This window comes from Tympanuchus pallidicinctus, unplaced genomic scaffold (genome assembly GCF_026119805.1).
Source record: "Tympanuchus pallidicinctus isolate F22 unplaced genomic scaffold, pur_lepc_1.0 scaffold14, whole genome shotgun sequence".
NCBI lineage: Eukaryota > Metazoa > Chordata > Aves > Galliformes > Phasianidae > Tympanuchus > Tympanuchus pallidicinctus.
In genome coordinates, this window is record NW_026294659.1 from 9097244 (window position 1) to 9122033 (window position 24790).

The 24790-nt window shown below is 45.3% G+C and overlaps 1 long non-coding RNA gene across 2 annotated transcripts in view; it reads left to right on the forward strand.

The window, feature by feature from the left end:
- LOC128076541 (uncharacterized) overlaps nt 1-24790 on the forward strand; it is a 46389-nt gene that overhangs the window by 11266 nt on the left and 10333 nt on the right. For both annotated transcript variants that reach the window (XR_008204428.1, XR_008204429.1), the window contains exon 3: nt 20816-21012. This is a non-coding gene — a long non-coding RNA (uncharacterized LOC128076541). The remainder of the gene's footprint in view (nt 1-20815; nt 21013-24790) is intronic.

The window sequence follows — 24790 nt, forward strand, 5'->3', positions numbered from 1 at the left end:
TTTCCTGTGTTTCCAAAAAATATTTACAGTGATTTCTGTACAGCCCCTGTTGAGCTATGTTAATGCAGTTTCCTTCTCAGCACGTGCTCAGTTTTGTTTTTTGTTTTTAGCACTGTGTGGATCATAGACACAGCCATGGGTGTTCTCTTATGGTTCTCCTCCCTTGCACTCTTGTTGGCACTATGGAGATAAAAAGTCTCACAACACCTCCACTGAGTGCAACAGGTGATTAAATTGCTTTGTCCTTGAGATTACCTCCGATTCTCATGCATTTACCACAACACGGCTTTCCTTGCAGGCTCTCATCATGGATCAGCAGAAGCGTGGCAGCCTGCTGCAGCAGGACAGTGACTCCCACACTTGCTGCACCTTGCACTGCAGCATCGCTTTTCTCACTGCCCTCACAATTCATTCATTTGAGATCTTTCCTGTAAACTAATCTGCCAAAACACATATTTGTTCACCAATTTCATCACCTCTGCAGTTTCCAGTCATGTTTTTATTAGAAGCTGTCACGATAAAGGCACAGGCCCGTTCCTACATGCTCTGCTCTTTGAGGAGCATTAGCCAAGCATCTTGCATAAGTTGCTTTCATTCATGAAGCATGCACACCTGAGGACACGTGTGGAGTTGCCCCTACCCCATGCCACAGGCAGTCTGTCTCAGCTTCACTGAAGCAGGACCTCAGCTCATAGTAGAGGAGGGTACTGGTACTGGAAAAGCTGATGAACTGAAAGTCAAATTGCTGGAACAAAATCCTACCATTTCAACTGGAAAATCTATTCAGCTGGAGCCAGGCTGCAGGAGAGGATGGCAATCTCATTTTGCATAAGACAGCAGCGAGTAATCAGATGATTTTCTGTGACTAATACAATAGGTCGTATATGAATGGTCGATGAAGAGACAAAAGCTTTCATATTCTGTTACCAAATCCCTAAGCCATCTGGTTCCTAATGACTTCTTTCAAAACAAAAGGTATAAAACTTCTGAGTTGTGCAACGCATTTTGACATCCTCTTTTAGACAGAAGATGGCCATTGCTTCACATCAGCAAACAAGATCAGTGCCATCAGTCAAAGCTTCCATGCATCTCTTGCAAGTTTTTCTGACCACACACCTGGCAAATATCCCTTGCTCAAGCTGGTATTGCCCATCACCAGGAATCAGAAAACAGGAAGCAGCACTTTTCCCAAGGTGGATGCTGATTCCCAGGGTCAGCATGTGGGCTCAGAGGATCTCCTTTGCTCACGGGCTGGCTCTGCTGCAGTTTGGCAGGTTTTGGGAAGGACTCCTCAAAAATGGTCATGGGCAGCAAACTCATCTGTCCACAGAGGGGTGTCCAACCCTTGGTTAGTTAGAATCATAGAATCACAGAACAGTTTGGGTTGGTGGGGACCTCAAAGCCCACGCCTCCCCAACCCCTGCCATGGGCAGGGCTGCCCCCCACCAGCTCAGGCTGCCCAGGTCCCATCCAACCTGGCTTTCAAAAGACAGAAGGCAAAATACGTGCAGAACAACCCAGAGGAAGAATGCATTTTGAAAGGGAGAAACTGCTTTTGCATGCTGAGACCATTCCTCCAGCACAGCCCAGGCAAGCCAGCTGTGCTGCTACCATTTATATCCATGATCCTGACTGCAGTATCCACACAGTGATAGCCACCTCAGTGAGAGCCTGTGCTAACCAAATTCCACACCATGCTTACTAAACTGGTAAAGTAAACCAGGCTGGCTTGCTGAAATGACAGCTCAGCTAATAAAATCTGTGGTTCCCTGCCTGAGGGAAACCCAGGCCAGAAGCTTATCCACTGGTGCTTTCAGTGTTTGGATGTTTTCAGTGCAGTAGGGTTTGCTTGGTCCCTAGCACAGCCCTGAGCCCCTCTGGTTGGGCAGTGCTGGGTCACAGCAGGGCAGCACAGAGGTGCTCACATCTGCCCAGGCTCCCTGAAATTTGAGTTCAAACCATGCAGCCATGAAGAGGTATAAAGTGGACATATTTATTATGCCCTAGTTATATAGTTTAGTCAAGCATATCATAACACAACACTGTTTGTGCTATCTGGGATTACATATCCAATAAGTACAGTATATTATAAGCATAGCTTAGCACTATTATGTATAATTATATATGTTTATAGATTCCCCCATTACACACCAGCTTAGCTCTTGTTACATTTGTGATATGCTGCTTATTGCATCACGTCACAAATGATATGCTACCTATAATTATGTACATTTATAGCTGTATGCCATATTTATTGCACACCGTGAGATTTGCATCATGCATCAGAGTCATCCTGTTGTTAGGTCAGCTCTTGTTTATTTGTTTTATTTCTTCTGATTCTTTAAACATCTGTCCTTTAAGTGCTGGGTGCACTAAATTCATCCAGTGGTTGGACCTGACTTACCCAACTGCTTAATCCAATGGGTAAAATCCTGGCTCCCTAAAGCCCCATCCAAGCATGCCTCTTGTTTCAGAGCACCCTGACTTTCAGCACATGCTGCTCCAGTTGCACATCTGCCCAATTCAGCTTTTTCAGGAAGAGCTCTGTTCTTCTATGTGTTCAGGGTTGCTATCTATGAGTACCCAGCCCTCAAGTGCAAGGCCAATCAGTGGGCTGCAGCACCACCTAAAATTTGGCCTGCCAGCTGCAGAGCCTCTGCATTGCTTGCTCAAGGGTAAGGATTCTTGGGTCTGCAAATAGCATTGATCTGCCATGCTCCTTTGGTCCTTTCTCTAATGTCTATTGAATTGCTTCTCTCCCCGTAGTGCATAATTTAGGTCTGGTTGAGTACAGAGTATTTTATTTATTTATGTATTCAAATTTTTAAAATGCATCTCTAGGCATCTTAGCAGTACACTGGGCGCCTACCACATAAATTAAAAATAGCAGCATAAAGTTAGACAAAGGACCATCCATAAATAACTCCTCCTCAATTCACACCCTCAGCAATAGCCTCAGCTTGGGACAGGGAAATAGATGGGCTTTACAGCTCATTGGGAAGGCTAATAAATCTGGAGGCTGATGGACCAAAAGGGAAAATGAGTTTCAAAACCGAGATGTCCCTCTCCATCCTTTTCCTGGAGTCACCTTCCCTTGAACTTTTCTCATACTGAGAGGAGACCCAGTTGTGCTGGCCAGCACAGGGCTGGGGACAGGGATTGACAGGGATGTAAAATCGTAGATTCATAGAATCACAGAATGATTAAGGTTGGAGAAGACCTCTAAGACCATCTAATCTAACCAGCAGCCCATCACACCATGCCCACTGCCCATGTCCCTCAGTGCCACATCCACACGGCTCTTGAACACCTGCAGGGACGGTGACTGCACCACCTCAGTGGGCAGCCTGTGCCACTGCCTCAACACTTTTTCAGAGAATAAATTGTTCCTAATATCCAGCCTGAACATCTCACACTCCTGCCATGCTGCAGAATAGCTGACCATATTCTGATCACATAAATGGCATGTTTATCAATAACTTCTGTCCACATCTCCAGAAAGTATTCAATTTAGTACAATATTTAGATGCTCTGTCTAAGACACATAAGAGGACTGGGTAGTCAGAAGATGTCTGTAAGGATAAGGCAGTGTTAATAGATGTCAGATTGAGCACCAAAATCAGTTTCCTGTTCCGAAGAGATATGTCTGTGTGCAGGCATACAGAGAAAAACGTCCTCTTTAGAAGTAATTTGCGGAAAACAGTTTTAGTATTTTGTTCCTGACCTTAGCAATTTATGAAACACAAATGAGATATTATACCAGTAGAGATGCTGAAATAAATCAGTCTAAAAACAGAACTCAAATTTTATTTCATTACTAAAGTAAATATAAAAGTACTTTAGCACAGTTGCAAATTAGATTGAGGTTTGGTCAAGCTTGATATAAATCCAATGATTGCAAAGCAAATGGCTCGAGATGAACTCTCAGCAGAGCACCATTGCAAGCAGGGCTAATAGGACATGTGTGGTGCAGAGCAGAAAATGACAGAACGAAAGGGGTGGGCTTTATGCCTGTGGTACAAGAGGCAAAGGCAGTGATATGGCATGCTGCTTCTGCGGCTGTTGTCCAGTTTTCAAAAGGATGCTGAAAAAACAGAGAGGGGAACAGAATGTGCCTACAGAATACATTCATGGCCTTGAGAAAATACCTTCCTCTGAATAAAAAAGGTAGCAGAGGTTCTGCTCCTGGCTTCTGTGCTGCCAGCACTCAGCATAGAGCTGAGTCCTACAGACTAGCTGCAAGTGAAGCATGGAGGAGGGCACGCTGCAGGGGAGAAATGTCTGCAGAAGGAGAAATGTCTGCACTTTCTGAGACCAGACTTGAAGCAGATGATGCTGTTACCTCCTTCAGAGCAGAGTTGAATCTTGTGCTCACAGCTTGAGGGTACGTGCGCTAGTGGTCCCACACCTGGATCCATCTCCTCATTGCAGGAGACCTCGGGAAAGGTTTGATCAACCAACACTGTAAGTGATGTGGGCCTGGATGATCCTGCCTTGGTGCAGAAACAGGCTCAGGGAGCTGGACTGCTCCCTCCAGCTTGCACCTCTTGCTGTTGTGAGTTTATAGAACAGCCAGTGATCTGAGTGCTGCCTGCTCAACCTGGCTGCTTCAGCAAAACAGAGAATAACTTGCTCTTGTGCATCCTGCTCTCATGAGACTCTACCTGCAGTACCATGTCTGGGCCTGGGGCCCTCAGCACAAGATGTGTAGATGCTGGTGCAGGCTGGAGCACCTCTACTATGAAGAAAGACTAAGGTAGCCAATCTTGTTCAGCCTAGAGAATGCTCCAGGAAGACTTCATTGCAGCCTTCCAGTACCTAAAGGGAGCCTACAGGAAAGCTGGGGAGGGATTTAGTCATAGGACAAGAAGGAAAGTTTTAAACTAAAATTAGGGAGATTTAGATTACACGTTAGGAGGAAATTCTTTCCTCAGAGAAGCTGTGGTGCCCCATCCCTGGAGGTACTCAAGGCCAGGTTGGATGGGGGCCTGGGCAGCCTGAGCTGGTGAGGGCAGCCCTGCCCATGGCAGTGGTTGGGACGAGACGATATTTAAGGTCCCTTCCAGCCAAAGCCATTCTGTGTTTCTATGATACTGTGATTCTACTGGCTGGGTTTTCTGTAGCCTTTCTCTCTGTACTGGGATCATTGCAAGGATGGTGAAGAGGTGGTGAATTCCCTGTTCTTGGAGACACTCATGGTCAGGCTGGATGGAGCTCTGAGCACCCTGATCTAGCTGTAGATGTTCCTGTTCATTGTAGAGAGTCGCAATCTTTAAGGGTCCCTTCCAGCTCAAACAATTCTATGGTTCCATGATATCAGCATGCTGCCTGGCTAGCTAATGTCACCTGAACCCATCCTTGAAGGTGCAGCACCTACTAATGTGTGTGGAGCAAACTAGCTTTAAGAGGAAGGAAGCTCTTTCAAGGGGCTTGAGCCTGACTGTGGATGAGAGATGGGCCCCGGTCTTCAGTCAGTGTTGACCATTCCCACTTGTGATGTCTCACAGTATAGCCAGGACTTTCTTGCTAGCTGCTTCCTGAGAAACCATCCTTCAGGATTTAATCCAGTGTCAGTGGGACCTGCTGGAAAAGCCCATGAAGCAGCACGTGCTCTTCCCTGAAGCCTGTTAAGCAGTGTGATTTTTCTTCTCAAAAGGAATATGTTCAGGCTGATAGAGAGGGAGCTCTCTTGGTGTCATCAGCACACACTGGGCACAAACAGGTTGGTTCAGAGCCATAAAAGCTATTGGAATGATGCTTGTTGGTATGGAAAGCTCTGCATCATAATGACCAATGAATAAGATCTGCTGCTGAAAGGGAAGGTTGAAACTACAGTTGCAAGTAATTTCATAGCAGGGTAGATGCTGCAATCTGTGCAATGTTCCAGAACTGACATGTTTTCTATGTGTTGTGATATACCCTCATCTCACAGCACCTGCACTGATTTAAATGTGCCTTACACATGTTCATCAGCTGAACAAAAACCCTGTGGAATGAATGATTCATTATAAAATGGTTTCTTTTGGAAGAGAAAGAGGTTTTTGTGTAGTTTTTAAAAGTACCACAGGAAAACTCCATCTATTTGTGCTTGCTTTGTTTGACAATAGCTCCTTTGTTCCTCCCTGCTCTTGCTTTTCTGGTGCCAGTTAGCAGCAATGTTTGGCAATGGCAGATAGGGAAAAGAAAGGAGAGGCAGAACCATTGTCAATAAGGGAAAAGAAATGTGTGCTTGAGAAAGAAGAAATTAAGAAACATGTTTAAAGCAAATAAACCAAAGACATAGACATCTGAGCTTTTTCTTCAAGTACATTTACATTTTCTAGTGATTCAAGCCTATCGTTTTCCACTGCTTTTCTGATTTCAGCCAAGGAAAGCATTTGCCTGTGCTGCACAGGCCTGTCCATCTGTGCTGCAACCAAGACTTGGGTATGCTTGCTCTTGTTGGGTTTGGGATGAAGCTTCCTGAGATCTAATACGGTTTGGGTACTGACTGTACCTCAAAAAGCAAAACAAAACAGAAAGAGTGGGCTATTTTATGAGGTATAAAAAAGTCACAGTTGCTGGCTGAAACTACTTATGTGAGCTCCAGGAGCTATTCGGGAGGCCTGGGATGCCTTTGGCTCCTGTGATTGACCTGTAATTCCTGGATGCTGCCCTGTCAGGTGATTTTCTCTAAAGTTTTTCCATTAATTGAATTTCAGATGCTTTCCTTACTCATTTTCAACACTTAGCATATATTCTCCGTAGGATCTCTGCAAAGTACTCTAATGACATCAGAACTGCTTGTGTCAAAAATACTATCCATCAACCTTTAGTAAGCCCATAAGCCTTCAGAGCACTTAACTTTACCATGGAATTATTTCAGCATTTAAATTCAGTTATCGTGCTGCCCCAAAATGGCATTGTCAGACCTGAAGATTTTAAATACAGGGTAAGGAGGATGTTTCCTTGTCCTGGGATTGGCATTCTTTTCACTTGTTTGTTGTTGGTGTTTTTTTCTAACCAAACCCATGGAAAGGGAGAGGAGAACCCAAGGGAGTACAAGAGGATGCATCTACCCACTGATAAAATTAAGCATTAGTGAGTCTTAGTGCCTTAGAAACACTTTTATTAGAGTGATAGACATATTAAAAAAAATACTTGCACATCCACTTCAAGGCTTCCCTGTGGAAGTTTGTAAAGTAGCCTTACAGAAGGAAGAGGAATCTGTAGTATAAAAAGGCAGAAATGAAAATGGGCACACAGAGGGAAGCGGGAGCATGTTAGAGTCTTAAAATTTGCCATTCACTTTATAATTCAAGGCACAATTGGCATAAATAAAAGGGGATGCAAAAAATCAATGTGGGTAAATAGTAAAGGATACTTCAAGGGAGATTGGAGAGGAAAGGCGTAATTGCTGCGGAGAAATGCCAAGAAATAAGCGAGATAAGGGACATTAGGACAATGGTATATGGGACTGGATGGCAGTCTGCAGAGCACAGAGATGAGCAGCCACATCATCTCATCCCACCTCCCTTAGATGGGGCAGCCCAACCACTATGTCTCCCACGGTATGGCATAGAGCTCTGAGCATTAGCCTGGTTCATCATGCCGTGAACTCATCAGTGCCCAGCCAGGTGTCCGTGGGCTCCTTGGAGGTGTTTGGAGCTTCAGCCTAAAAGGGAGGCGCATCTGCGGTTGTATAAAATCCTCTTGCAAGGCAGATGTTTTTCCCAAACAGACAGAGACAGAAATGTCAACTCCTATGACAACTATTTAAGGAAAAAATCCACAATCATTGATGAATTCGAATGACACAAAGCAAAGGAGAGTGAGGACGTGAGATGTGCTGGTAGGAGATGAAAAGCAGTGGCACGTAAATCACAGTCCACATGCACGTTTCATATGCCATGAAGTAATAAATAGTGCAGGAGTTAACACAGTGCACCATGGGTGGGTGTGCAAGCGCAGAATGTGATGAGACCTATGCAAAGCGTAACACATCAGAGGAGGGAGGGAGGAGCTATAGGGTAGAGTGGATGGAGTGCAAGAATGACATGCGTGTGTGCACACAAACACACAGAAGCCAAAGTAAGGTGTGAAAGAAATATTGCAAAGAGGTTAAGGTAAATAAGAAATTTTTCAGATATGCACAGAAAGGTCTTTGGAGGAGTGTTCAAATTTACACGGAAGACATGGCAAGCATAATTTGTGAGTATGTTGGCCACTGGTAAATGGGAAGAAAAGACATAATTCAGTGTTTTTCTTAACAGTCCCAAAGGAAGGTAGCAGGAAAGAGGCCAGGACATACCTGGCACAAATTTATATGATGGGAGGACACACTTCATGGGAAGAAAACATGAAAAGAGTGAGCCAGTGATCACAGTGTTGAGGAAGCGATGAATCTTTGGGGGGGTCAGAGAAAAGCAAGCGAGCCCTGCTCCTAAATTTGCATCTTCTCCCTGAAGCCCAATTTCCCCAGCAGACTCCCACGGGTCATAAGCTTCATCCAGATACCAACTGTGTCCACATGGAATTCATCTCTGTTCCTGGGTTTGGGGATCTAGCACCGCTTCCCTGTGCAGGTGTTGTTCAAGACAATCAGTTGTTTGGAATGGGGCTTGAGCCCATTTAAGAGATCCAGGCAACTTTTATCATCCTCCTAGGTCTCAGGAAAAGATATAAATCACAAATGGAGAGATCCCAACTCTCAGCCAGAGGGTGCCTGCACCACTCTCCCCACAAGTTACTGTAGTCTTCTACTGTATTAGTAGCTTCCTATTACATCTCATGTTTTCACTTTAGCAAGATCTCACTGGGGAGATGTCACCTCATGCTGTCAGTGTCTTGCTGCACAAAGGCAGCAGCTGGGAAGTGGCTGGGTATCACAGGGTACTTCAGGTGGCACAGGACACCCATATTTATGCACCACATCCCACCTGCTGAGTCAACATAGCCCTTTCCTAGCAGATCAGGATCCGATGCTGGCGTGGGGAAAGAGGGATAAAAAAGCATGGGACTCTCCCCACATGCAGCAGCATTTCCCCATGTGCTGCTGCTGAGCATACCCTGGATTTAGCAGGCACGGGAAATTCCAGCAGTGAATGTGAGACGAGGTCAGTCTTTCAACAGGTTTATTTTTAACCAGGGTTGTAGCATTGCCTGGGAATACTACAGGCTAGTTTGGGGATGTTGAATTTCCCAAATGTGTTGTCTGAAGGAAAAAGAATAGACTCTTTTAAATCTTTATTTGCTTCTTGCTCAGCTATGTTGGTTGTCATTTGTGTTCATTTTTAGTTCTGCATGGAGTTATGAAAAGGCCAAACTGCATTGGTGCATGTCCCCTCCTGGCTGAGCACAGCTTTTATCCAATGTGAGCGAAAAGAGGAGGCACCAGCGACCTCCTTGTGATGGGAATTATCAATGTTCAATAGATGTGGTAGAGCTGGTGGGATCTGCCTTTCTCTGCTGGTGCCGCTTAGCAGGCCTGGGAGAGGAAAAGGGTTTTAATGTTCCTCCCATGAGTGAAGGTAGGATCTAATTCCTCCATCCCTAAATCAAAAGCAGGATGAGAAGGCAAGCATCCAGTTTTGTCTCATCTCAGATTTCTGTCCCTGGAGGATACAGGGCTGTAAGATCATTGTGCCTCGGTAGCTTCCAGCTACAGAAATGACATTCAGAACAAACACCAAAACTGGTTAAAAAGGATCGCTTAGAGAATAAAAGCAGGTTGGGGATGCCTTGCTGTCCCAGATGAAATCATTGTAATTGTGTCAGCCCTTCCCTCCCAGGACCGAGCTGCCATGGGGCAGTTTGCTTTGCTTTTCCCACACACCCATCATCGCATGGTGCTTTGCAGGGGTCTTGTAAAGCAGTACATCTCTTCTCACACGCCGTACGTACAACTGCTAAATGCCCAATGGTCAGTTATGGTCATGTTACTCCACCTCTGCTAAACAAGTCCAGACTGTGTGTAAACATCAATCCAGGGGTCTGCCAAGCCATGAGCTTTTGTTCATTCTGCTGTTTAGGAGGCATCTTTAATTTTGTTTTCCTTTTTGCTGTATTACATGGTGAGAAATACTTGGCATTTATTTAATTAGCTTGGCTACAATGCAGACGATCATGATTACAAACCAAAGGAAAGAGAAGCCTAACGTGAATGGCACTTTTTTGTACCATTGGAAATTAAAAATCGGTTGCGCTATGATTAAATTGATTCTGGATTGTTTCTTTTGAATAATTATGTTCAAAAATTGTCTGCCAGCCCAATTTGCTATCAACCCTCACTTTGGTATTCCAAATGCAGGTGCATAGACAATATAAACCAAACATCCTACAAAATTATCCTTCTTTTGTGGGAATGAAATGCTGATTGTTTATTATCTGATTTAATTTCTGGTGGCTAAATCTGAGCAGTTTGATTTAGCAACATTTTCAATCAACCTTACAAATATTTGAATGCATTTCTGCAACAATCAATGTGCAAAATAGCACAGAGCAAAATCAGCTCTTCCACTACCTACAAAAGAGGGGGCAGTAACTCTCTCTCCTAGGGAAAGGGACATCTCCTTGGCACCTGGTGTGGTACCTCACGTGCCCAAGGATGAGGAAAGGAGCCCATGAAAGTTAGCCAGGGCTGCTGCTCTGTGGCTCTCGGTACTGCTGTTCTTTGGAGAAGGGCAGCAGGAATACACAGCATCTCTTGCTTGGTGAATTCAGCCAGGACTTCAAGCAGCATCCTAGGCAACTAGCTGTAATGTAGCACTGGATGAAGTCAACATCTGTCATGAGAGCAGGACAAAAACAGTCCTGAGGCTGGATGTGTTCATAGCTGACAATGCTGTGCAGGAATAGTAGTGGTTTCTGAGCTTTGTTTGTGGCACTTTGTGTTGTTAAGGGCAATTGAGTGCTGCTGTGACAGCTGAGGCACCCAATATTTTGTATAGCCACCGCTGTCCTGAATGCCTTGCTTCTATGCAGCACACGGAGCTGGTAGCTGTGCTGTTGACAGAGATGTGACTCATTTCCACCTCTGAATCTCCTCTGTACAATGCATCTATATCCTGTTTAATTTTGTATCTATCCTGTTTGCTTAGTTACATAGCATTGCTGATATATTTGGTGAACTTTAGATTGTATTATAAGGGATGCATGCTAATTGCTCATTTCATTTTAACTTGGTATTACGTTTATAATACAAACAGTTAGGAAAGTGACTTATAAGACAGTTTTAACTAGATGTGCAATTTGAGGATATAAATGTAACATGCTTCACAAAATCTTCTGGGGCACAATTGCTGTGCCCTTACTCAGTTAGGCAAATGGAAGATCACTTGAATGAAGAAGCATTCACAACCCCGGGAGTATTTTGGGAGCACTGTTAATTACAGTATTTACTACTCACAAGTCACAAATTCGGATGTTGTGCATCACTAGATCTATTCCTGGCTTTGCAGTGGATGGGCAGCGTGACGTTGAGCAAGGAGCATAGCCACTGCCAGCCTCTTACTCACCCCTGTGAAGAGTCACTCCTGATACTGATTTTGTCATGGGATTAATGAGAAGATGACCACCCTAATTTTCATTCAATATTCGGGAGTTCCTCAGGCAGAGGTATGCTATTGGAATAGGAGCCACACGACTTCATTACACTGCTTACTCTTTATTTGCTTTGGCTAGTGCTTTGCACCCGGTGGATGCTTGATCATAGAATCATAGAATCACAGAATGGTTTGGGATGGAAGGGACCTTAAAGACCATCTTGTCCCAACCCCAGCCATGGGCAGGGCTGCCCCCCACCAGCTCAGGCTGCCCAGAGCCCCATCCAACCTGGCCTTGAGCGCCTCCAGGGATGGGGCACCACAGCTTCTCTGGGCAGCTGTGTCAGAGCCTCACTGCCTGCTGGGGAAAGAATTTCTGCTCAACATCTAATCTAAATCTCTTTTAGTTCAGAGCCATTTCCCCTTGTCCTGTTGCTGTGAGACCATGAAAATTGGGTCCCCTTCCTGCTCATAAACACCCTTCAAGTACTGGAAGGCTGCAATGAGGTCTCTCCAGAGTCTTCTCCCAGCTCCCTCAGCTTCTCTTTGCAGGAGAGGTGCTCCAGTTCTTTGATCATCTTCGTGGCCCTCCTCTCAACCTGCTCCAACAGCTCCACATCCTTCTTGTGTTAGGGGCCCTCAGGCCTGGATGCAGTAGTGCAGATGGAGCCTTGCAAGGGCAGAGTAGAGGGGAATACCCTGACAGCAGAGAGCTTAGAGCTCTGTGCTCCCTCACTCCATCTGGCTCTTGAGCACCCTCTGCAAGACAGCATCCTCTAGGCACATTCTCTTTATATTCCTGACTCTCTTCTCCTCTTGATCCCGCTGAATTAGCACCTTTAGGTGTCTCTTAATTGCGTGGAGGAGCTGAGGGAATGCACAGGAATGGAGGGAAGATCAGAGGACGTGCTCAGATGGGTACCGCAAAGCTTGTCAGCCCTTGAGAGGACCCACCATGGTCTGGGTGGACAGTTTCCAGCTTGTTACTGTTTCTGCCCTACACAGAAAAGAATCTGTTCTCTGTCTCTCTTTCCAGGGTAGATTTCAGTATTGCAAATACCAGTCAGGTGAATGACAGTGAAAGAAATTGTTCAGAGTGCTCAGAGGTTGGGTAGATATTATAATTTGACTTGATGTGAACACTTGTACTTGAAATTTCCGATTTCACAGTGGAATTAAATTTTGACCTCATCAGCATAACTGACCTAGCATTACTGGCAGGTTCGCTAACCCTTTATTTAATGTTCTGATCTACTGTTTGTTCCAGCTTTAGTAAAACCTCCCTTTTCTTCAGCAAAGTATAGCAGCCAAGCTAAACAAATATCAGAAAATCCTTTAAAATGTGTCCACTTCTCCCTTTGTTTGAGTGCCCAGAGCTCCCCACCCTGCCACGGACTGTGCACCCCATTGATGCTAATCATGGCACTCATGGCAGCTCTCTGGATGGGTGGAGTCTGTGCCCTTGGGGAACAGAAGGGGACAAGAGTGTCTCTGTGCATGCAGGGTCATTGTAAGAGCAGCAAAAGATTTCAACAGTGTGAGCAAACTATCCGTGGGACAGATTTTCAAGACTATGTCAGCTCTGCTCCTTTTCCCTTGCCAGAGTGGTTTTGTGACAGCTTGAGATCAGCCATGGTGTTTGGACCAGAAGGGGAACCTCTATTGGGCTGCACATCTTCTTCCCCAGAGGCATCTGCTCCCTGTGCAAGCTGAAGCACACTCTGGGAAGCTAGAGCAAACCAAAGGGAGGTTGGGAGAAAAGTATTTATGCCATGGTATCGCAGCTGAGACAGACTGCTGTGAAAGGGTCATCAGGAGACATGGAAACCGTACAACTGTATGGTTCAGTTGTGATCACCGCTGAGGGCAGCCATAATCTGCCCAAAGAGCAGCCAGAAAAGAAGAGAACGGAAAGGAAAAGAAAGGAGAGGAGAAGAATAGTTCAGGTGGAAGGGATCCTCAAAAGCTATCTAGTCCAACTGTCTGATTCATACTGTCTCTTCAGGGCAGATATGTGCCATCTCTAGTGAAACACCCAGCCCTCAGCAGCAGTACCTGCAAGCAAATGCCATGCTTTGGACCCGTGCACATTTGCTAGTTTCTCTCCTTATTGCTGCTCCACTGACCTGCTGAAAGAACCATTAGCCTTTGGCTCACGGCCTCAGAGTCTGGGACTGCTTCTGAAGCCACTCCACAGCACGGGATTGCATCTTCCTAAATCAAGTGCAAAGTCAGGGGATAAACTGAGATTAAGGATCAGGTATTTTAGTCTGCGGACATCCTAAGAGCTTCATCTGAGTAGTTTGGCTTAAAATAAATAACCCATTTTGAATCCAGTTTTGTTTGTGACATACAGACCTCAATGAACACAAGAGAAGAGGAAGAGGAGGAGAGAGATGGGACGTGGCTCTGGAGCAAATTTTCCTGAGCCCTGCCCTGCAGCTACGCCACACTGAGCCGGCACAGGCTCACAGACACTTATGTTTTTCACTTTAAGCAACATGTCCCATTTTTCCTGCTATGTAGCATATAAGTGGTCGTGCTTTGCTGACAGTTTGGATTCCTGTGAGACTGTTCCCATAGGTCAGCCCAGGAGGAAAAAACTCAAGGCAGTAAATGGATTTTTTCCCAGTGTATTCATTGCCTTTTGTCTCAGGTCTAAAACGTTGCTGATGCTAAAAGTTTATGCACTTTTGGCTGCACACAGTTGGCTGTCCTTTTAATAACTCAATCCAATCCATTTGCAGAAACAACAGTAATACCAGCATTGGGATGATGCCAGGTGATGATAAGCTATCCTGGTTGCACTTTAATGCGCAAGACAGCAAATGTCCACTGCTCCTGCCTTGGACAGATTGGTCCCTTTTAACTCCGGCAATCTAATCCTGCTCCCCATTAGTTCCAAGTACTTTCTCCCGTGGAATCCCACCCTTCATGGTCTATATCCTATGGGATACCAATTGTGGCTGTGTCACCTGCACTCACAGCCCAGCTGCAAATTTTGTTCCTTCTCTTGTTGCTGTGCTGGTTCACAAACTGTGGGATTCATAGTCTGGAAAACATTCTTTTTTTTTCCCCAGGGTGCCAGGGATTTGGAAACAGAGGAGAGATAAGGAAAAAGGAAGTTTGTTTACTGATTTCTTTAATGTGAATTATAGCAGTGTATGGTGTTAGAGCAGGACCTCTGATTTTGGGGCATGCTAGGATGCACAGATTAGAAGGCAAAGCAGCATACTGCCTGCCATCTTGCCTCACCTGCAGCCAAATCCTGCGCTCTTGTAGTGTCTTCTTTGCCTCCAGGTAGCAGAAGGTTTGCACTCATTTCTCACCTGGATTCACCTGCCATGCTATGCCACCAGCACCACAGGGTGTTCCTGAGGCTCCTGGACTGACGGTATATCATAGTCATAGAATTCCCCAAGTTAGAAGAAAACCATAAGGATCATCAAGTCCAGCTCCTGGCTACGCCGCACCACCCAAAAATCAGACCCTAGTGTTGTCCAGATGCTCAAACTCTGGCACTTGGGGCTGTGCCCACTGCCCCGGGCAGCCTGCTCCATGCCCACTGCCCTCTGTGAAGAGCCTTTTCCTAACCCCCAACCTGACCCTCTCCTGGTGCAACTCCATACCATTTCCCCGAATATCAGAGCAGCTCAACCCCGCTATCCCACTAATTTTTGTGCAGCAGATAAACACCACATAGCAATGGGGACAGAGCGCAGACTGGGGTGGCTGAGCAGTGTGGCATGGTTGACCAGGTCCACAGAGCTGCAGTTACAGACTGGTCCTTTCTTCTCTGGAAACAGCATCCGTGTCTTGTCACAGCCTCCATGGAGAGTCTCAAGCCATTGCTTCCTCTGGGGAGATTTCTTTCTACTTCACTGATTTTTTGAAAAGAGTAGGGTCTCCTAGCATCCCACAGGACTTCTAAGAAAGGTATTTAAAAGAGAAACCCTCCGTTCTGTAGGTTTCCATCAAAATAATGGTGCTTATGATGACAGGCAAAGTATAAACGCTTAGGCAGACAAAGATGAGCACTGGTTTTGTAGCTGCCTATTTAAATCAGATCCCCACAAACGCCAGTCAGGTCGGGAGAGACCCAAAGCCTTTCTTGCTTGTTACATGAGCCTTAGCAGAAGACCTTTATTTGAAGTTTTCTTTGCTGCTTTCATATGTCAGCAGCAGTGTTCTCCAGCAGTGGAGGGCAGCTTTTCTCTAATTTTAGATCTTTCACTGGGAAGATGGCAGCTGACAACTTAGACATTTCTCTGAAAAGGCTGGGTTTGAAGGCATGCCTTCTTACTAAAGACATACATGCTGTGCAGCACGGCAGTTCCTGCCAGATCAAACTGAGCGGGTTTCACATTCAAATCCCAGCCCACTTGGAGGTCACTCTCCAAGCAACATGTCCCAAGCTGCTCGCTGATGGGAAGGCTGGCTACGTGTTTTTTTTAGTAAGCATACAAACAGGGAGAGCTGCAAAGGGGGAGCAGAAGCAATGATTAACACGCAGCTGATCCACTGAGGAAGTCAAACAGATGCATTATTGTCTCTGAGGACTCCTGGCTGAAGTTACCTGTTTTTAAACAAAGCTTGCCACCTCTCAGTGCATCATTTCAGGCAGAATGTTGGCCTGTGAGTTCCAAGGCAGAGCTTGCCTGCCTCCTTCCTGACCTACTCATTGCACCTGAGGAGCAGCAGGGCCACCTCACTCCACTTCAAGTAATGTGCAGGAGAAAGCCCCACCAGAAAATATGTGGGAAGTGTTTTGTGCTCACAGTGTACCTGATGGGTTTTCCACAGCAAGTCTGATGATACCTCAGAAAGATGCTGTGCAACATCTGTTCAAGTTATTGAGGTGATGTGGTGAAACCATTGGTGTTTAAATAGAGCATTTTGAGCGAGTAGCCTTGTGGCTTGTGACATTTTGCAATTTGGAGCAAAGTTTCCACAAGTGCAATGCCGATGTGGGCATGCAGAAGCTACCAGTTGAGTTACTCATGATGGGTGTGTTCATCTTTTTCTTCTACTCCCATATCACAGATGTGTCACCCTTTGTGTCCTTCCTTGTGCCAAGTGACACGTTCGCTCCAGGGCCCGTTTTTGTCACAGGAAGGCAATGTGAAGCATCCCTCATGTATCTGCCCAATCTTGCTCTGTCCTGATGAGGCAAGGCCAGGGTAACAGACGTGAAAATTAGGGGTTGTCCAGCAGGGCCCGGCTTTCCTTCTGACCGCCTTCCCATAGGGCATGATCAATCTTTACAGCACGGAGGGCAAACAGACAGCAGCCCGCAGGCTGAACTTTGAACTGCCATCTATTTGCATTCAATTTTTAAAACAAACTCTCTATCAGTCTTTGCTCAGGCACGGATTCACCACGGATTGATGTGTTGTGCAGGACTTTAAAGGGATGCTGGCAGGCTAAAAATAATCCTGGCCAGCCTTCCTCCTCCTGGTCCGTTCCCAGTGGCCGTGTGAACTGAATGGAGAGGGCCTGGCCGAGGGCACAGAGCCTCCCAGGGACAGCCTGGTTCAGGAGAACAGTCCCTGCTCAGAGCTGTGGACTTTAACCACATTCTTTCTTGAGAATTCAGCCACCCCTCACTTGACTTTACAGAGTGAATTTTGTCATTGCATATTATTAGCTTTTTTTTTCTCCTTTTGGACTGAATTGTACAAAAGGAGAAAAAAAAGAGAGAAAAAAATGAATCTCTGTAGCCAGGCCCTTGCTTGGTTTTCTGATGCATGAGGCCTTGCTGCAGATTTGCAAATGCTTTTAGAGAGTATTCGTTTACCACAGAACGTGCTGTTGTCAACTGAATTTTAAGCCCCCTCTCCTCTACCTTTTTATTAAATGAAATAAAATCAAGCAAAAAAATTGATACCTTCAATGATTTAGTCAGCACTCTGAGTAAGGGGCTCTGTAGGAGATGCCAACACTGATTTAGCCCATTTCATTTACAGGAAAAGGAGCAGGGGAACATTTTCTGTAAGAGAAATGACTCTCCAAAGATGGGGAGATGGCGGTTGTCAGGTACTTGTCAGCTGAGGAGTGACTGAGTTTGTGGCCTGACCCACAGACAGCTGCCCCCTTTTGCCATTTCCCAGGGCAGAGAGCTATATGAGGAGAGAGAAGAGCCTTGCATAGCCTAAACAGGGGATATTTCCAGTGTCTCACTCCGCTTTGCCAGAAAACAAGCAAACAACTCTCTTTATCTTCTTCCCCTCCTTACCCGAGTGCTATGCAGAGCCAGCCCATCTTTAAAATACCTTGGGAAATGTGTGTAGATCTTGGCCGTGGGGGAAAAGGGAATCGTGCAGTGCAACCAGCCATGGTGAAGATTACTGTTTTCTACAGGGAGAAAGAAGAAGCAAAGGTCTTCAGGCAGAAAAAAAATGCAAATGCAAAAGAACACACAAGCCATGAATCATGCAAATCTTACACTTGTCAGGCAGCGCCTGTGCACTTGGGTCTCCCCTGATGAGCTTGTGGGTGGAGGAGAGGCTTTTAATACCACTCAGATAATCGTGACATTCCACTCCTCTGCTCCTGCTGGGAACACATCCCGAAGTGATAGAGGTGGCTCTCCCGAGCAGCTGGAGCAGAAGGACAGCACCACTGGGGGGAGGCCCAAGTGTCCTAGATGCCCATTTCCCTTCTCCCTGCGCTGTTTCCCACATCACAAGGTGCTTTTGGGGAACGCTGCCTTTCCAGAGATGTTGACTGTGACGTTTGCACTCCCTCAGTCACCAGGGCCTCCGGCTGGCGACTGGTGCTGCTCTGCAGTCTCTTTTGCACCAAGCACATTATCACCGCTCATAAATCATCATCACAATAATTAGCTCCAATTAGCGACTTAATGGAGAGTCTGTGGGGATTCCTGAGCGTACCTCACCGGCATGGCTTTTTTAGGACAGTGGAAGCTGAGAAAGCCCTGAGGAATCCCAGTGGCGGCTGTCCCTGATCCCAGGCCTGCTGGGTAGGTTTGCACGCACCCTTCCTGGCCCTCACCCCCATGGGGGAATGCAGCCTGGCCAGCTCCAGCCATGCGTGGTGGCATGGCCGCCAGCCCCAACACAGCCCAGCTCCACTTCTTCCTGCCACCCCTGGTGTCCTCACTCCAAGCCAAGAGAAGGGAGAGATCAGCTGCCAGGACTAGCATGTCACCCAGACTGTAATTAACATGGACACTTACGTCTTTTCAATCCGAGTAACTCCTTTACATCTGTGAGCATCTCCTCCTCCCTCTCTCAGCTGTGTGGTTTCAGGCAGATTATGAAGCTCTCTTTGGCCTAGCTGAATTCATTCTTTCTTTCTTCCTTTCTTCCTTTCTTCCTTTCTTCCTTTCTTCCTTCCTTTCTTCCTTTCTTCCTTCCTTTCTTCCTTTCTTCCTTTCTCCCTTTCTCTTCTCTCTCTTTCTTTCTTTCTTTCTTTCTTTCTTTCTTTCTTTCTTTCTTTCTTTCTTTCTTTCTTTCTTTCTTTCTTTCTTTCTTTCTTTCTTTCTCTCTTTCTCTCTTTCTCTCTTTCTCTCTTTCTCTCTTTCTCTCTTTCTTTCTCTCTTTCTTTCTCTCTTTCTCTCTTTCTCTCTTTCTCTCTCTTTCTTTCTTTCTTTCTTTCTTTCTTTCTTTCTTTCTTTCTTTCTTTCTTTCTTTCTTTCTTTCTTTCTTTCTTTCTTTCTTTCTTTCTTTCTTTCTTTCTTTTTTGTGGTATTTCACTGGAAAGCCACAAGTTACAGGAAGACGTGTCAATAGGAGCAAATTGCACAATTACAGCAGCTCGATAGACAGATGGTTCTTAGGCCAGTATGTAAATTGGTGTTTTTAGAAATTACACATCCTTTCTTTTCATGTGGGATCTTGACTTATCTTTCCCTGACTGCAGGGATTCTGCTGTGTAATGGGGTCTGCTATTGTGTGAGAAGTTGTTTTGTAACATGATGGCAGCAGTTTCAATTCCACCAATCAATACAGGCCTTGGAAGTATAAAATCAAATTTTTACCTCTATTATCCAGTTTAGCTTCTACCTGTCCTCTGCAGGTGTACAGGGAACGTTAGATTCATCTACATCATTTAAGTCCAAATTCCAGATCACTATTTGCTTGGGATAATTTTAATTGAGCTGGCTGAAGGTGAAGCTCTCTCCAATGAATAATAATACTTTCTCTTTTAGAAGAATGACAGAGATGGAAATAGAATTAATTCAGAGATCCAGTTTTATGGTCTACCCACTGGGCACACATCCTCCAAATTAGATAGGACAGAATGGGAACTTTGAAATTACCAAGGAGCCGATTTGAAATAAATGCAAACGAAAGCTTTTTCAGACCATGTGTAATTAAACTATGGAGCTCACTGCCACTAGATGATGCGAAGGCTCCTAAAACATAAACAAGTGTCAGCAGGGCTTGGCCAGGTTTGGGAAGAAGGACTAAACTCTGAGAGTCAGAGTTAAATTTCATTTCCACCAAGAGCTGAGAAAGTGTCAATCCAATGAACCATCTTCTTCTTGCCTTGCTCCTCTTACTTCTTCCTTCCTCACCCACCCCTGGCTGCTCTTGGGTAGTACAGCACCCTTGTTTTGACCCTGCACCCTGCTTCCATTTTCTGCATAGCAGTGTGGTTCAGGTTAAGCAGTGCTATCCCTGGACACAGCAGATTGCACACATGAAAATGTCAATGCGGAGGTGCTGTTTGCCCCTCTGCTCCAAAGACAAGATTGTCCCAAGCATCTCTCCTTTCTGAAGTACTGAGGTTTGCAGGAATAAAGCCATATTTTACTGAAGGGTAAGTCAGCTCATTCAGCCCAAAGCTGGCTTTGCAGTGCCTTGGTGACCCTCCAGAGGAATTCAAGGCAGACCACATTTTTTGTGTGTTTGCTTGTTATCTTATCTTTGAAGTCCTGTGGGAGGCCGTGATCTGCCTTCAACTAACATGAACACAGTCTGACTACAAATCGTTGTTTGAGGAAGTGATTGTGTGACTTTTTAGCTCCAAGATAACAGTTAAAGAGCCTGCCCAGGTCTCTCAAATTAAATGCATAGCACAAAACTTTCATTACTATGGCTGCCAAAGGTGCCAGGTCAGAGCTCAGCCCTCCATCTTTCATGGTCCCAGTTCAGTCAGTGCTCTCAGATCTCTCACTCTTTTCCTAACTCACCCTCCCAGGGTCTCAGAAAACACTTATTTTGCAGCTCTTCCAGAGCAAACTAGAGTGTGGGTTTTCCCTGATTTCTTTTTTCATGGGGCTATCTGTTTTCTCACACATAATTACTCCCCCTGTTCTTTTTAAGGTTCTGCTGCTAGAAACTGGAAATGACTTCATGCTTCAAGTGGGAAATCACAGGTGAGCATTTATGGATGTGGAGATGCTAAGACCACCAGCAAAGCACAATTGCTATGAGACCGGAGGCTGTCCGCCTGGATCTCACACGCCTGCCCAGCAATATATTCTTCAAACATTTTTATCCATTCATGCAACCCCATAAATGTGAGTAGGTGTAATTTTTCTATAAATACTGTGCACAGGATCTGCCAAGTGATATAGGCACCAGTTTTCTGTAGAAATGCCTATATCTCAATGGTGGGTGGGTGTGTGGCAGCTCCGCCTGTTTGCAGTGGCGCTCAAGAGGCTGATTTTCATGTCTGCTCAGATGCTGTTACACACTGTGGCTGTGTGAAGAAGGCAGATATAACAGGCTATGTGTAGTGACTCTCCACAACCTACAAGTGGTGGGTAAAATTCACCCTGGAAGACCTTTCTTCAGAATGTGTGGCCCTATTTATACATGAGAACGGTGTCAGCAGCATGTCTAAAGAGAATACAGTTGCACAGTGTTCCATGAGAAGTTTTTCCACGCTGGCTTGAAAGTCAAGATGGAAAATAACAGCCCAGAAAACAGATCAGAAAGGCACACAAACCTGGGGTGGGTGAAGATAGGGAACCCAAAGGAGTTTAAAACTTCATCAGCTGGCTTATGTCTTGGGAACAGGACTTTTGGATAGAGAGGACATTTCTCTTCTTGGCACCAACTGATATAGCATTAATTCCCTTTGTGGTTCCTTCTGTGTCTGTGGGAGAGATGAGGAAAAAATTCCTGATCCATGAATGAGGTTTGGATCAGACCCTGTGCTATCAGCTGATAAATCCCCACGTCTCAGCCCTGCTGTATCAACAGGATGGTACAAATTCACACCTCACAAACAGGAAGCGCTTCCAACTTGCTATCAGGCAATCCTGCTTAACTCAGGGGTTTTCTAATATAGCAGTTTCCCTTGTGACATGACTGTACATATTCACCTGGTTTCAGGCTTATTAATAATTGAGAAATATTTAGTGACACCTGTTCTGGAAGTAGCAATGACTGATGCCAGCAGAACCATTTCCGATAGTGGGCTGGAGTTTATCTACAGATCTTTCCTGACAGAGAAATAATTACTTGATTAACATTAGTATAAGTGTTGTGACTTAAGTACTAAAGAGAGATGATCTTGTCTCTCTCATTCTCTTGCACGTGCTTGCTGTGGTGTTTAGAGTACCCACAAAATAGGAGGTTGTAAATGAGCCCATTACAGGGCAACCTACTGCTTGTACTGATAGGCTTACTTTTGTAGAAAGATTCTAAATGTGGAATTCATCTGTGCCAGTTTACAGGCACGTGAAGGGTGCAGCTGTGAATGCAAAGCTCATAGTGGTGTTCTGAAGATAAAATTCAGGATGGCTCTGGTGTGATGGACTGATGGTTGGACTAGGTGGTCTTGGAGGTCTTTTCCAACTATAATGATTCTATGGTTCTGTGTCCTGAACTCTCCCATTACTGAAGGTGAAGCATCAGAAAAGGCCTCAGACAGGCCACAAGCATTTCTGCAGGTGTAGGGAAGATTCTTTTCCGTGGTTTTGTTCCTTTAACTGTGGCCCAATTACTCCAGTTGTTGAGGTGTGCTAGGAGAGACATACAGCTGAATGCTAAATTAGTTTATTTCTCTAGCTAAACTATGCCTACCTATTTACCAAGTACAAATGCATGTGTCTCTGCCCTCACGTGGACATTCCCTTGTTTTCTTCTCCCATTGCCAAGAAACAGTTGAGTGTTTTGCAACAGCATATTGCGAGCACCCACAGCCTGGCAGCCTGGGACAGATGGAAGATAGAGGGTAGGGACGCTCCTAGCAAGAGATGGGAGCAGTGGATCATGTTTCCACTGGCAGAGTGGGAACTTAACTCTAACGTCCCACATCCTGCATAGATGTCCCAGTCACCTCCTGTTCTGCTTATCTGTAGGTCAAAAATTCAGGATTATAAATTTTAGTCAAGCCGCGTTTTTGTGCGGTGTCATATAAATTGTCTTCAAGCCAAAGTGTTTTCCTGCTTTGAAAAAGAGGGTTTGGGTTTTGTTTTATCAGATAAAGTACCCTGAGTGGTACAGGCATTGTTTAAGAGCAAGTGTCATCACAGTGACTTAGGAGAAGTAGAAGGTGTCTCATTGGAACTGCAAAGAGAATGTAAATTCTCTTGTGCTAGAGTCCAGAGCACACAGTGAAGGCCTGGAGCCTGTCTGGTACGTGGAAGCAGCTTGCTGAAGTGATGCTGGGATGATTTACACCGGTGTTTTGTTTTACTAGCATTATAAACTGCCCCATCTGAACTAGTGGCCAGGATTTAGGAGTGGGTCGATAGTGAAAAAAATCCATTAATTGATTATGGTGCTTTTCAAACTTTCTGAGCTGCTGGTGCTGTATTGTTCGGTCAGCACAACTACAGGAGGAGGCAGTTTGCAAAATGGGTGGCTTATTTAAACCTCCCTCCCCAGTATGCAGTTTTCATCTGATGAGGGATATAAAAATGCCATGTGACTTCAGCCAGGAATTGTGCCCTGTGAATGGAGTGCTGCAAACAGGAATCCTGATAAACGCTTTGCAAGAAACAATACCAGATAGTGAAAAAGTCACCCAACCCATGTGAAGAGCAGGCTGAATTCTGCTCATGATTCATCTGACCTTTTCCTGCCTAGTGACTTGCTAACCTTGTATGTTGAACACACAACCTTTCAGCAGTGTTGCTTTGCATCCAGAAGCATCAGAACCTCCCCAGAACCCTCAAAGGAGGAGATCCCCAGCTATCAGCTCCAACCACTTCCCACCACTGGTCTGAAAACTGCCCATTTGGCCTCATTCTTTGCCTAGACATCAGCCAAGAACAGCAAGAGGCAATGGCGAGAGGTGCCATTTGGAAAACGTGGTCTGTGAAATGCAAATGCTTCTAGGTGATTGCAGAGATAATATGGTCTTATGAAGGAACCGCTTGATATGTCAGTGTTAATACCCATATCCCTTCATTCGCCCAGTGTTTGTATGCACACTACATATTTTGCTTACAGAATACAGATCAGGGTTGTAATAGAGGTGTCTTCAAGCTACATTTATTTGATGTATTTGTTTTTACATTATTTTTATGCTACTAGTGAATGGGCTGTTTGGGAATCAAAATGCCAAAGCTGAGGTATGAACAGGATTGCTCATCTCCATCCCACATCAGGCATGATAAAGAAATCAGGGTGGTATTGATTGCAGCTGAGAAGGGGACAGAGCACACAACACTATGCATGCAAACCCGGGCCAGCCACTTCACACCCTGGAAAACATGGCATTTTTATATCTTAAATTTCTGTGCAATTTAGAATTGAGCTGTGTACTGAGAGGCAACGGAATGTCTTTCAGGGAGATGAAGAAGGAAATATCTTTCCGTAAACAACAATTAATGAGCAGCTTCAACAAACAGCGGTGACTAGCTGAAAAATCACAGGAAAAATATATATTTCTTTAATGAGCGCACCACAATTACTCACACCACTGTCAGAGGGGAAACTCACAGGCCTTGTCCCAGAGCTGGCAGTTTGCAAACCCCTCAGCTGTCCCACCAACTCTTCTACATTTGTGCACTCTGTCATTGGTGTGCTTTCGATGGCATTGAGACCAGGCGTTGACATCTGTCCCTCTGCAGAGGTTGCAGCCAGGGCAGCTCACACCTCTGAGATCCCAAAGCATCTCTGTTGCAGTTCTGCTTCCTATAGCTCTGTGTCCCGTCTGCATCTCCTTCCTGCAGGAAGACCCGTCCTGACCTTCTATTGCTCACTGGGGATTTGCATGCATTGCTTGCTGGCAAGTGTGAAGAACAAGGCCTGAGAATTTGAGAGCAGAGATTTTGTTTCTGTAATTTTGAGGCCAGCGTGTGAAACATCAACCTTCAGCTCCCAAAATAAGCTGCGGAG